The sequence below is a fragment of the Dermochelys coriacea genome, chromosome 2, assembly GCF_009764565.3.
Source record: "Dermochelys coriacea isolate rDerCor1 chromosome 2, rDerCor1.pri.v4, whole genome shotgun sequence".
Taxonomy (NCBI): Eukaryota; Metazoa; Chordata; order Testudines; family Dermochelyidae; genus Dermochelys; species Dermochelys coriacea.
Window position 1 is genome coordinate 128,735,748 of NC_050069.1, and position 12,730 is coordinate 128,748,477.

Below are 12,730 nucleotides of genomic sequence, written 5' to 3' on the forward strand. Positions count from 1 at the left end.
ACGCATTTCTAGCTAGATTACTTACTAATTTAACAGAAGTTCTGAAGAGCATTCCTGATCTGTTCCCGGCAAAAGCATCACACAGACAAACAGAACCTTTGTTCCCCCCTCGCTCCAGTTTTGAAAGTAACTTATCTCCTCATTGGTCATTTTGGTCAGGTGCCAGCGAGGTTATCTTAGCTTCTTAACCCTTTACAGGTGAAAGGGTTTTGCCCCTGGCCAGGAGGGATTTTATAGTTCTGTATACAGAAAGGTGGTTATCCTTCCTTTTATATTTATGACACTACACCACAGCCATTTTTGAAGGTGGAAGACCTCTAGCTGTCATTCAACACACTCAAGGTTCATGTTTATCTAACAGTGACTAATATGCTACAGAGACAACGAGGACACAGAAATAGTCTAATTGCTTTACTTAAGCAATACTCCTCTCTCCTTCAAGATTAAGTATTTACAGAGTTCATAAAAGAAATAGCCAAAGAAAAATACTCTCTGCATAGATTATGTCTTCCACAAGTGCTCTCACTCACATTCTTTAATATGGCCTAAGCTTGCAACACATCATACATTTAAACAAGGCTGCAGAAATGTACAACTAACATTTCAGCTCTTTCCACATTTACTGAACATATCAGACAAGATGACTGCAATATCTTTACATTAAATCCCTGTTGATGAAAATCCAATCGTAATTTGTGGGTAATGTTTACTAAAGTGAAATTTACTATCAATATAGTATTCTAGACTGCATAATAATCCTAATAATGGCAGAAGGTTAAGGCAGGCAACATTTACACATTACAATTTAAAATATATTTGTCAAAAATGGACTCAGCAGAAAATTGTTGAGTGTGTGGAAAGTCTCATCTATGAGCTTCAGATACAATGATAGTATCCGGCATTGATTATTTTCAGGTTGGATAGAAGATACAACTACCAATAAATTCTAATATTCCATTTTGATCTCAAGCAATCCCTTCCCAATGATTATGGCTTCACTTATTTCTCATACCCCTTCCAACCTCCCCAATCATTCTATCCCTTCCCCACCACACACACACACACACACACGACTCCCTTGTCCATATTACTTTTTTCATTTTAAAATAAAGGTGAGTTAAACAGACTATGAGCAATGATTCTTCAGCACCTCCCACTTTCCCCACCATCAACCTGAGTCCATTACATTGAAGTCAGGGGAGCTCCCTGAGTAATCAGGGACAGGCACCACCTGTGCTTGCTACAAACAGAAGCTCTGTAGAGTGCACTAATGACTGATGTAAATCAATCAGATCAAAGGAAGAATTCAATAAAATAAGCACATTTAACTCTAAAATTTACAGCATAACATGACAAAATAAGTGATATACAGATGGATACACACAATACTAATGGAGAGCAAAATGAATGCCCGTAAGCTTTCCTACCATGCCTCATGTTCAACCAGCTTTTCATGTGTCTCTAATGACCATAACAAGGGACTACATAATATTTAACAGGATGTCACTTCAGTTAAATGCTTATATACAGATATCACTTTTCTCCCTATATACACCTCTCAGAATTCAGATGTCTGTTTTCTATTTTAGAATGTAACACAGTGACTTTACCTCCAAAGGAAGAATTTAAGATTCAAATAGTCTCACTAAAAAAACAGACGATGGTGAGAACAATCAGATTACAAATGGAATATCTGTACAATGTATCTAGTCTGAAATTAAACCAAAGCAGATCTAGATCAATGCCATACATATTATTACAGGGCATAAGAAATAGCTTATATTTTTGGAGACCTAGACATTTTCTCAATGTTCTATGGTCTTTCCTGACCCTTTTCCTCTGGTAGGCAAGGAGCAGACACCACTGATTTGGACAAGTTCATATATGCTTTTTACACACATGAGCATAAACAGTTTGAAAGCCTATTATGTCTACTTTAAGATGAGATATGATGTGAAGCTGTCGAGTAGTGCTTTTACCATAGAAACGGAGATAAACAATGATACCATCCACACATTATAATGACCACTTTGCAATATTTGCATTCATTTCTCTTAGTTTAATGAGTATGTTTTGTTTCAAAATATAAAATTGGATTTCTTTGTGACTTCAAAGCATCATAACAATCTAATAATACATTTTTTACTGGTATAACTGAAAGCTAATAGCACTGGTGACATTTCTAGTCATCATGATCTTGTTCATCATTATATTCTCTGTCAAGAGTATGTAAGTTATCACAATCTTCATTGCATTGCCATGTACATAGTTCTGTGCCATGAAGATTATTTAACTACAGACATTTGACTTTCTCAAGTACTTTTTCATGGTGACATGGTTCTGGACATGCTCTGGGTTTTTCAAATGATGCACACTGTATAAAAGATTGATTGCCTGGGGAGAGTAAGTGACATTTCTTTCCCATGCTTCAGTGATATTTCTTGTGATGCTGGACTATCTGCAGACTGTTCTTGAAATACTCCTCTAATCATTGAATGGAAGGCATTCTTCCCATCAATGATCTCTATGTGGAATCGATATTATCATCTCCTTCATGGATGAGATTTTCACCAGCACGGAGTGGTAAAATTCCATTTGGAAAATACACACATCCCTGGAGCCTTTCTATTTCTTGTTTTGCAAGACTAGTGATGAATTGCCTCGGCTCATTATAATCGATGCAGAATCCATGAAGGTGTAGTATATAAATTAAATTATGAAACCCAAACTCATTGGGTAGCTGTGCAGCAAGGCTTATGTGCAGTGGTGTGATAATTTTGGAACTGTTAAATATTATGCACTCTGCAATTGAGAAGTGCCTTTATGAATGTCTCATTGTTGGCTGAATTATGCGCCTCTTTATCTAGCAACCAAAGGACAAACTTATGAGCCAAGTGGGACACAAAAAGTTGCTGACCTCTGTAAACTACAATAACCTGTCTTTAGATAATATTCTGAGGCTTTCATTTTGGCTATTTCAGACAAGTGGATAAGAAGTACATTAGGAATTCACATATATTTATATCTACCCACTATGCAGTACAAACTATGGGCGCACAATCTACTGCTACAGATGCACAATCTTCAGTGTGAGAATGAGCTAGTCAGCAAATTTCAACTGAAACTATATTAAAAACCCCTATTATAATCACTTATGAGATACTTCACTAGTTAAGAATATGGGATGTGGAAATATTTCATGTCAGTATATTGCAAAAGGTTGATATTCACCATTTTTTCATATTTTAACAGCTTCATTCTTTTTGGAAACAAAATACTTGCCCATGCAAAACCAATCAAAATTTTCTCATGTATTGTCATTTGGTGGCTTTGACCAGTGAGCACCACATTAAGATGTTCAAATTAAAGTAAAAAACTATAGTCATATTGCAGTGCATCTGGAACTTAGCAATAAAAGGACACTCATTTTAGGTACCAGTATCTTACCACTCCTATTGGTTTATGGCATCAGTTGACAGCTCCACATCATAACTCATCTAAAACATAGATAAAATAAAGCTTTCAAATTATATATGATGTGGGTGTGTGGAGGGCAGATACATTAAAATCCCAAAATACAGCATTTTTGGAGAATTGCTGCATGCCTATGCCCCTTTGGCCAGTTAGTCATCAGAAACATCTCAACTCTTAAGGCAGATATAATTTCTCTCCCTGCCTCCAAGTATCTCATATCATCATCCCAGCTATAGTTTGCCCCCGTGAGGCATTTGAATGCCATGCTCAGAACAATATATATTCCCAAGAATCCTATACAAAAGTGTTTACATAGAAGCCCTCTTCAAAGCAATATGACAGTCTACCATGAAATGCCCATTTAATGTTTCCCAGTTTCATTCAGGATTGTATTCAGTATTTTTTGATAAGCAGCTTGTAGTTCCTGCATTCCATTCATTTACTATGAAGATGCAGCCATACAATAGTTGTCTCAGCCTACCTTCATATCTTGTTTCTCAAATAAGCAATGCTTCTCCCTGGGTCATTGGTCTTTGTTCTAGACTAAGGACCATGATTTTCATCTTAATCTTTGTCCTAGCAGATGGTGTCAACTTGAATCCAGTTCTCTGCCTGCCTTTAAAGGGACGGGACTTATATTTTCTTAAAATTCCCTATTAGCTTTATTCATCTATATATCAAACATGATTTCACAAATTAATATAGATCTGTCACCATAACCATTCCATATTAAGTCATTTTCTAGAAGGCAGTATGTCCCATTAAGCATAAATGAGGGCACATAACAGAGTGGCTGTTGCTAAAATTTCACTTCTGAGTCTATAGTATGTATTTTTCCTATTAACATCTATCATTATCCTGGATTTATATGAAAATTTAATTCTGAAATACTTCCATACCACATCAGATTGTTCTGCTAGAACTCCCACCCTAAGATGTTATGTGTATGTAGCATTGTCTGGTTCTTTATTGTCTGGTCTTTCAGCTTTGATAAGATGTAAAATTCTGTAATTCCATAATTTTGTTGGAGATCCTATGAAGCATGTGGTATTTGGAAACATATACAAGCTGTAGCTGTTTTAATTTTTGTACTTTTCATTCTCTGTTTCTTTATGAAAAAAATCAATAAAAATTACCCACGCAAATAGTTTTCCCAGTCACATAATATTATTTTAACTGGATATATTTTGGATGGGTTAACAGAAATCTGTGCAAATTAAGCATGCATGCAAGAAATGACAAGTATATCTCAGTCTGCTATTTGGGGGTGTTTTAATATGCATTGCATTTGTTAGAATTGGATTTCTTTTTTCAAAACGGCTACTAGCTTTTGAAGTAACTAAGAAGAGCAGTCAAAGCTCTTCTAAGTGACCATTTTGGGGAAACAAATAAAACAATTGTTGCTTAATTATCTTTTTGGGCCACATTCTTTGCTCCTGCTATGTCTATATTTCACAGACACCTGCTGTATCAGTAGAGTTACTGAAAGGAAAGCAGACACAGTAAGATCCTTCAGACATATGAAAGTAAACCCCAAGAGCACAATCCGAGACTCATCAAGCCGATCCGAGACTCATCAAGCCCTCGGATTGCTATCCCTTCCTGCTTCTCCATGTGGGCACCAATGACACTGCCAAGAATGGCCTTGAGCAGATCACTGCAGACTACATGGCTCTGGGAAGAAGGCTAAAGGATTTTGAGGTGCAAGTGGTCTTCTCATCCATCCTCCCCGTGGAAGGAAAAGGCCTGGGTAGAGACCGTCGAATCATGGAAGTCAACGAATGGCTACACAGGTGGTGTCGGAGAGAAGGCTTTAGATTCTTTGACCACGGGACGGTGTTCCAAGAAGGAGGAGTGCTAGGCAGAGATGGGTTCCACCTAACGAAGAGAGGGAAGAGCATCTTTGCAAGCAGGCTGACTAACCTAATGAGGAGGGCTTTAAACTAGGTTCACCGGGGGAAGGAGGCCAAAGCCCTGATGTAAGTGGGGAAGTGGGATACCGGGAGGAAGCACGAGCAGGCGCGCACAAGAAGGCAGGGATCCTGCCTCATACTGAGAAAGAGGGATGATCAGCAAGTTATCTCAAGTGCCTATACACAAATGCAAGGAGCCTGGGAAACAAGCAGGGAGAACTGGAAGTCCTGGCACAGTCAAGGAATTATGATGTGATTGGAATAACAGAGACTTGGTGGGATAACTCACATGACTGGAGTACTATCATGAACTAAACTGTTCAGAAGGACTGGCAGGGCAGAAAAGGTGGGGGAGTTGTGTTGTATGTAAGGGAGCAGTATGACTGATCAGAACTCAAGTATGAAACTGCAGAAAAACCTGAGAGTCTCTGGATTAAGTTTAGAAGTGTGAGCAACAGGGGTGATGTCATGGTGGGAGTCTGCTAAAGACCACCGGACCAGGGGGATGAGGTGGACGAGACTTTCTTCTGGCAACTCACGGAAGTTACTAGATCGCAGGCCCGGGTTCTCATGGGAGACTTCAATCACCCTGATATCTGCTGGGAGAGCAATACAGTGGTACACAGACAATCCAGGAAGTTTTTGGAAAGTGTAGGGGACAATTTCCTGGTGCAAGTGCTGGAGGAACCAACTAGGGGCAGAGCTCTTCTTGACCTGCTATTCACAAACTGGGAAGAATTAGTAGGGAAAGCAAAAGTGGATGGGAACCTGGGTGACAGTGACCAGGAGATGGTCAAGTTCAGATCCTGACACAGGGAAGAAAGGAGAGCAGCAGAATACGGATCCTGGACTTCAGAAAAGCAGACTTTGACAACCTCAGGTAACTGATGGGCAGGATCCCCTGGGAGAATAACATGAGGGGAAAAGGAGTCCAGGAAAGTTGGCTGTACTTTAAAGAATCCTTATTGAGGTTACAGGGACAAACCATCCCGATGTGTAGAAAGAATAGCAAATATGGCAGGCGACCAGATTGGCTTAACAGTGAAATCTTTGCTGATCTTAAACACAAAAAAGAAGCTTACAAGAAGTGGAAGATTGGACAAATGACCAGGGAAGAGTATAAAAGTATTGCTCAGGCATGCAGGAGTGAAATCAGGAAGGCCAAATCACACCTGGAGTTGCAGCTAGCAAGAGATGTTAAGAGAAACAAGAAGGGTTTCTTCAGGTATGTTAGCAACAAGAAGAAAGTCAAGGAAAGTGTGGGCCCCTTATTGAATGAGAGAGGCAACCTAGTGACAGAGGATGCAGAAAAAGCTAATGTACTCAATGCTTTTTATGCCTCAGTCTTCACGAACAAGGTCAGCTCCCAGACTACTGCACTGGGGAGGAGGTGACCAGCCCTCTGTGGATAAAGAAGTGGTTCAGGACTATTAAGAAAAGCTTGACGAGCACAAGTCCATGGGGCCGGATGCGCTGCATCCGAGAGTGCTAAAGGAGTTGGCGGATGTGATTGCAGAGCCATTGGCCATTATCTTTGAAAACTCATGGTGATCGGGGGAAGTCCCAGACGACTGGAAAAAGGCTAATGTAGTGCCCATGTTTAAAAAAGGGAAGAAGGAGGATCCTGGGAACTACAGGCCAGTCAGCCTCACCTCAGTCCCTGGAAAAATCATGGAGCAGGTCCTCAAGGAATCAATTCTGAAGCACTTAGAGGAGAGTAAAGTGTTCAGGAACAGTCAGCATGGATTCACCAATGGCAAGTCATGCCTGACTAATCTAATTGCCTTCTACAATGAGATAACTGGCTCTGTGGATGAGGGGAAAGCAGTGGACGTGTTGTTCCTTGTCTTTAGCAAAGCTTTGGACATGGTCTCCCACAGTATTCTTGCCAGCAAATTAAAGAAGTATGGGCTGGATGAATGGACTATAAGGTGAATAGAAAGCTGGCTAGATCGTCTGGCTCAATGGATATTGATCAATGGCTCCATGTCTAGTTGGCAGCTGGTATCAAATGGAGTGCCCCAAGGGTCGGTTCTTGGGCCGGTTTTGTTTAATATCTTCATAATGATCTGGAGGATGGTGTGGATTGCACCCTCAGCAAGTTTGCAGATAACACTAAACTGGGAGGAGAGGTAGATACGCTGGAGGGTAGGGATAGGATACAGAGGGACCTAGACAAATTAGAGGATTGGGCCAAAAGAAATCTGATGAGGTTCAACAAGGACAAGTGCAGAGTCCTGCACTTAGGATGGAAGAATCCCATGCACCGCTACAGACTAGGGACCGAATGGCCCGGCAGCAGTTCTGCAGAAAAGGAGCTGGGGTTACAGTGGACGAGAAGCTGGATATGAGTCAACAGTGTGTCCTTGTTGCCAAGAAGGCCAATGGCATTTTGGGATGTATAAGTAGGGGCATTGCCAGCAGATCGAGGGACATGATCGTTCCCCTCTATTCAACATTGGTGAGGCCTTATCTGGAGTACTGTGTCCAGTTTTGGGCCCCACACTACAAGAAGGATGTGGAAAAATTAGAAAGAGCCCAATGGAGGGCAACAAAAATGATTAGGGGACTTGAACACATGACTTATGAGGAGAGGCTGAGGGAACTGGGATTGTTTAGTCTGCGGAAGAGAAGAATGAGGGGGGATTTGATAGCTGCTTTCAACTACCTGAAAGGGGGTTCCAAAGAGGATGGATCTAGACTGTTCTCAGTGGTAGCATATGACAGAACAAGGAGTAATGGTCTCAAGTTGCAGTGGGGGGAGGTTTAGGTTGGATATTAGGAAAACATTTTTCACTAGGAGGATGGTGAAACACTGGAATGAGTTACCTATGGAGGTGGTGGAATCTCCTTCCTTAGAAGTTTTTAAGGTCAGGCTTGATAAAGCCCTGGCTGGGATAATTTAGTTGGGGATTGGTCCTGCTTTGAGCAGGGGGTTGGACTAGATGACCTCCTGAGTTCCCTTCCAACCCTGATATTCTATGATTCTAATTCAGGTACCAGAGACTCTAGGTAAGATGATCTGCCTTTAGTTTTGAGTAACAGTCTCCCAGCGGACAGCATAGCCATGTCATGCATCAAGTCCCAGAAAGTTACCTTTGTAGCTATTTTGAGTCCCACCACTACATTATTGCTGCATACATAGCTCTCATCCATCTTCTTGAAAACCTGAAAATAAGGTAAGTAGTAGACTAGAGTAGAGCCCTTCTCAGGTTCTGGGATCTTTTGAAAAGTTAGAAGACTATCATCTCTCGAGTTCATGCAGAGTTGATTCAAGGCAAGACTGACTTAGTGAGGCCTCCATAACTAATAGAGAGACAGAGAATCGGGGGGGGGGGGGAACAAACAAAAAAAGCCCAACAAACTACAATAGATTTTGGCATAAATTTAGGAATGGGATTATAACATTCATAAACCTACACCTGGTATAAAGTATCCCAAGATATTATCTTCTGTAAAGTTCAAATATAGTTTAGTAGCAATCAAGAGACTTTATAATTCTCATTATGGTATACATCAAGTAATGGCTACAGAGAATAATCTGGGTTATACACTACAGTTTATAGGCCCAAACTAACAGTCAGACAAATGGGAACGCTTAACTGAGAAAACTGGCCAAGAGCAGGATGCTGTATATCGCCTGCGACAAATATAAATACAGCATTGTTAAAGACTGACAAGGATTTTATCTCCCTCTCTATGGATGGTGGGGGGAGGATGTAAAAATCAGAATTATCATCAGTTCCGCCTCTTAGACTCAATTAGTCCATGTGGAAAAGTACAGTCATGATACCATTACATTTGACAGGTTTCAGAGTAGCAGCCGTGTTAGTCTGTATTCGCAAAAAGAAAAGGAGTACTTGTGGCACCTTAGAGACTAACAAATTTATTAGAGCATAAGCTTTCATGAGTTACAGCATCCAATGAAGTGAGCTGTAGCTCACGAAACCTTATGCTCTAATAAATTTGTTAGTCTCTAAGGTGCCACAAGTACTCCTTTTCTTTTTTCATTACATTTGAGGTTGGCCTAAAATGTGCAGATTTGTGCTAATTAGAGCAGAACCGAAATGACATCTAATAGCCCACTGAAATGTGCTTGTTAATGAAAATACTCTCTGAATGCATGCTTGGTGAGACAAGCAATATATTACCTGTATGGGTGATCTTATGAATATGACCTCTTCCTCAGCCTTAAGTCAGGGCCAGGGAGAAGCTGCAGTCTAAGTTATACAGAAGTAGTATGGCAAACTTTAAGCTCTTTATTCAAACTTGGGCTCCACAGGAGCTGAGCCTTGGACACCCACAGAGACTCCATTTGCAGCATTGCTGATGAACACAATCCTAAATCTTTGAGGGAATACAACAGCTCAGCAGGAGTAAAGCTCATCTACTGTTCAAAGTGTTTTTGGGTCCTTTTATTTTTCTCAGCTCCACATTCTGTAAGTCAATGTAGACAGGCAGACACAGTCAAAGGAGGCAGACTTATGGACTTATGCCTATCTTTAACCAATAAAACCATCCAGGATAATGCCTAAACTGTCCATCTTGTGCAGTGTTATCTCTTTTAAATGCAGCATGGGTGGACTATTTACTTGCAGAGCTTTTGAATAACTGCATATGAAAGTAATATACAAGCAGATGTACACAGTAATATTCTTATTTTTATTGCCAAGGTAGTCTGATTCTATTATCTAAGAATGTCTATTTTTGCTTTATGGACTCAGTTCAGCAAAGAACTTAAATGTGTCCTTACGATTTATCTTGACTTTGTGGAGGGAAAAAGCTAAAAGGTGGTTGGAAAATTTTAATCAAAATTGTTTTTGATGAAAAACAATATTTGTCAAAATGGAAACAAGATGAAAATGTGTCAATTTTGACAAATTCCCATGGAAAAATATTTTTTTTAAAAAAATATTTCAGAAAATTCTGAAATTTTATTACAGAATTCTGAAATTTAATTTCAAAGTTTATTTCATATGTTTTGTTTTATATTAGTTTTACATGATATTATAGTACTACTAAATATACATTATTGCTTCTGACATGTCATAATATGACAGTTCAAATATTCTATTTTTATCTTTGTTTTAAGATTAAGGGCAACCACTGATTGAAACATCTCTTCTTTTCTAGATCAAAGTGTGTCCTGTTTATGTAATAATGAAACAGTTTGACACAGATATATTATGCACTACTCCTGATGTGTCATAAAATAATATAAATTTTTACATTTTTTCTGGTCATCATATAAGACAAAGATCATAAGATATTCCCAAACAAAAAAAGTGTTACTTAGTGAGACCATTTTGAAAGTATTTGTTTTTGTTCTGTTTCAGAACAACAACATTTTTTGAAATGTCTATTTACTGCAAATTTCAAACAGCTAAAGCAAAAATATATTTTAGTATGTTAATTATATGAATACCAAATTATATTAATTTTCCAAAATCAGTAGCAATCTTGCCTTATAAATGGCAGTCTATCGTATCCTATGACAATATCACATCATGTGTCCTCATGGGGCAGTATAGTCTTATCCATGAAGAATAAGATTTCAAACAGATGTCACACAGAAACATGCAGGTTCTGTCATGACTGCGACATGGAGGGTGGGGTCTGACCAGTGGTCAGAACAGGTATAAGGAGTCAAGATGGGTTGTTCAGATATCAGGAGGTTAGAATCCGAGATTTGCCTTCTGGCCTATCAGGAGTCAGCTGCCAGAAGGTAGACAGGGTCAAGTTACCAAGAGACCAGCATCAGGGGCAAGCACATCATGGGAAGCAGTCTTAAGGAGGGAAAACCCATTTGTATGGACAACTTCCACTACCCGCGCTTGGTTTAAATAGAAGCCATGAACCAATCAGGGCCCCCAGCTCCCAGTAAAGACTTGCCATGATTCTGAGGAAAAACAAATAGAAAAGAGGGCAAAGTGTTTACATTTACTGGTAGTTGCTCTCCATTTAGGTTGGTCCTTGACTAGGCCTTCAAAGTTACCTATATTTATGTTGCATGAGTTAAGATTATGCTCAAGTGTTGGTTTTTGGGTTTTTTTTGGAAGCATTTTTATTGACCATCCCTCCTGCACTTTACAAATTTCAACTTTCCATAGAAAAATTTTTGGAGTCTATCATTGCTCATTCTGATAACATGAATGCACATCACAAAAGAAGCTTATACAATCTTAAACGTTTTAGGAACAAACAAGGTTTCACTTTCAAGTAAAAACATAAGGTTAAATGTAGAGCAGGGCAGGAAAGTATTTTCCCATTCCACAATTAAAAAAAAAAATTCCCCCATCCTGACAAAAAGTGATAATCTTGAAAAATGTTTGTGAACAGTGCCTGCAAACACACACACACATAAAACCCCTGTTCAGGTCAAGTTAAATTTTCCATTTTGATAATTTTTAAAAGTTTAGGTTAGGTTATTATTATTCCTAGTCTTAGAGAAACAACTATTTAAACCAAACAGTTCCCAAAATTACAATCTACAGTAGCTTCACGCACAATTCACAATTAAAATGCCAAATGCTCTATGCAAGGTGCAAGTTGCAACTAACATTTAAATGCAACTCCTTCAGAGGGAGTGCACTTGAAACATCACACTGAGCCTCTATGGGACTTGCCCTGGACTATAGAAGCAATGGCTAAAGCAGCTCAGGACTCTGTTTCCCAGGTTGCCTAAAGCCCAGAGCAGAGATGAAACAAGCTGAAAGATATTGAAAGAACCAATCATAAATCAGGATTGGGTTTTACTTTTGGTTTTGGTTATATTTTGGAGAGAGAGAGAAGCATCACATCTGGGGAGGCCCCGTCTACTCTCCAAATCCATACCAAAGGGAAGACTTTGAGCCTTTTGGGGATTTCTTGGATATTTAACAGTGTCATCTCAGCAGATACAGAAACCCAGAAGCCTGAGGAAAGAGTAAAGTTTAGGCTACCAAGAAACCACCTGAGTGTACATTTTAATCCAAAATAGAGAGCCAGAAGGATGATCTTATCCTTGGTGTGGATACTTTGTAAGAACACGCTTATGTTTTTATTTTACTATTGTATTTTAAGATAGCCACAGATTTTAGTTCTACACCACCTAAAGCCTAAGCCTAAAGTCTAAACTCACTATTTTCCTAGGCAGGTGCAAGGAGAGAGCAAGGTAGTATGTAATTGCTGTAAATGTTGGGAGGAGTAAAGTGTATGTATTGTTAATTTTGTCTTTTATTGTTCTAATCTATTTTTCCATTGTACCCTCGCCTGAGCTCCCAATACCTAATATAGCCCAGGTTACTATTTTATTACCTTGGGAACGGTGATAGATATTTTATTTTGTGCTCTGACACTCCTCT